Source organism: Sceloporus undulatus, chromosome 1, assembly GCF_019175285.1.
Source record: "Sceloporus undulatus isolate JIND9_A2432 ecotype Alabama chromosome 1, SceUnd_v1.1, whole genome shotgun sequence".
NCBI lineage: Eukaryota > Metazoa > Chordata > Lepidosauria > Squamata > Phrynosomatidae > Sceloporus > Sceloporus undulatus.
The window spans coordinates 157,245,944-157,247,273 of record NC_056522.1 but is presented as its reverse complement, the minus strand read 5'-3'; the positions used below and the strand labels follow the sequence as shown (position 1 = coordinate 157,247,273).

The 1,330-nt window shown below is 52.9% G+C and overlaps 1 protein-coding gene across 1 annotated transcript in view; it reads left to right on the top strand.

The window, feature by feature from the left end:
• The first annotated feature begins 646 nt into the window (after positions 1-646).
• Positions 647-1,330, top strand: part of LOC121919460 (GDNF-inducible zinc finger protein 1-like) — a 13,404-nt gene continuing 12,720 nt past the window's right edge. The window contains exon 1 of the mRNA XM_042446078.1: positions 647-1,053. The gene's annotated coding sequence lies outside the window, so the exon portion shown is untranslated. The remainder of the gene's footprint in view (positions 1,054-1,330) is intronic.

Sequence of the window (1,330 nt, the reverse complement as noted above, 5' to 3'; positions counted from 1 at the left end):
GTTGGTCAAACTGACTGGGGATTTGGGGAGTCGAAGTCCGAAATGCTTGGTGGGCCAAAGAGATCTTGCCGCCCCTTTGAGACTAACCATAAGAAAGAAGTGGGCAGCATGAGCTTTGCTAGACTTTAAGTTTTGTACAGTACTTCAGTTAGTCTCAAAGGGGCGGCAAGCTCTCTTTACAGACTGATTTTACAGCTATATCTTTGGATTCTGTCACTCAGAGCCACTGTGCCTAGGCCAATGGTTTCCAAAACTCTGGCTTTCTGGAGCCTGTATGCATCTGAGGAAGTAGATTTGAGTCTAGGAAAGCTCCTGCTGCCAACTTCTGTCTTTGTTTCTGTGAGTCTCAAAGGTGCATGCAACAAGGTCTCTCTGCAGACTGATTCTGCAGACTAACAAGGGGCTGTACCTTTGCATTCTCCCTCTCTGGCTTTCCAGATGTTTGGGACTTCAGCTCCCAGGATCCTAGGCAGTTGACTAAGGTGGCTGTGGCTTCTGGGAGCTGGAGTTCAGAGCCTGGTGCTGTGGCAACTAGCTCTGCTTGCACACTTGCACCTTCCACCCAGCAAGTGGCGATGGAGGGCAGCCTTTTTCCTCTCCCTAAAAAGCCTAGTAGGAAGCCCTACTTGTGCCAAGGTTAAAAATGACACTCTGGGACGTCACTTCCCACCCGAAAGAGGCTAGGCCCCTCTGGCCCCTGGTAGCCTAGCTGGAGCTGGTGGCACCCTGAGGATGGGCATCCTGCATCTCAGAGGGAGACAGGAGGGGTCCTTTTTGCTCTCCCAATGAATGCAGCCCTCTTCTGCCTCTGCTGCTCCCTTTCCCTCCTTCAAAGGAGATCCTGCAAAGAAGGGGCTTTTCTAGGCTGATCTCTGCAGATCCTTTCTCTTTCTCTCCAGGATCCGCTGCTGGAGAGGGTCCCTAAGGCCAAGGAAGGAGGACCAAGGGGTCCCATCATCCAGGGATCTCACCCTCCGCCTGGCACCGACCCATCGCCGCCTCTCCTTTGTTCCAGAGAAGCAGAGCCAAGGGCTGTGGCTCCAAAGACAAGAGGTAAACAGGAGGAGGGCTAGGGGGGTTCCTCCCAAGGCGAGGAAGGGACTGGCTAGCCCAGAATCCCCATCCAAAAAGCCCCCAGGCAAGTGTTTCTAGGAACAGAGAGATCAGAAGGTGAAGAAGGGACTGGCTAGCCCAGAATCCCCTTCCAATATGTCATCTGCCAAGTGTATCTAGGAACAGAAAAGTCAGAAGGTGAGGAAGGAACTGGCTAACCCAGCATCCCCATCCAAGGAGCCCCCAGCCAATTGTTTCCAGAAAGAGAAACGTCAGA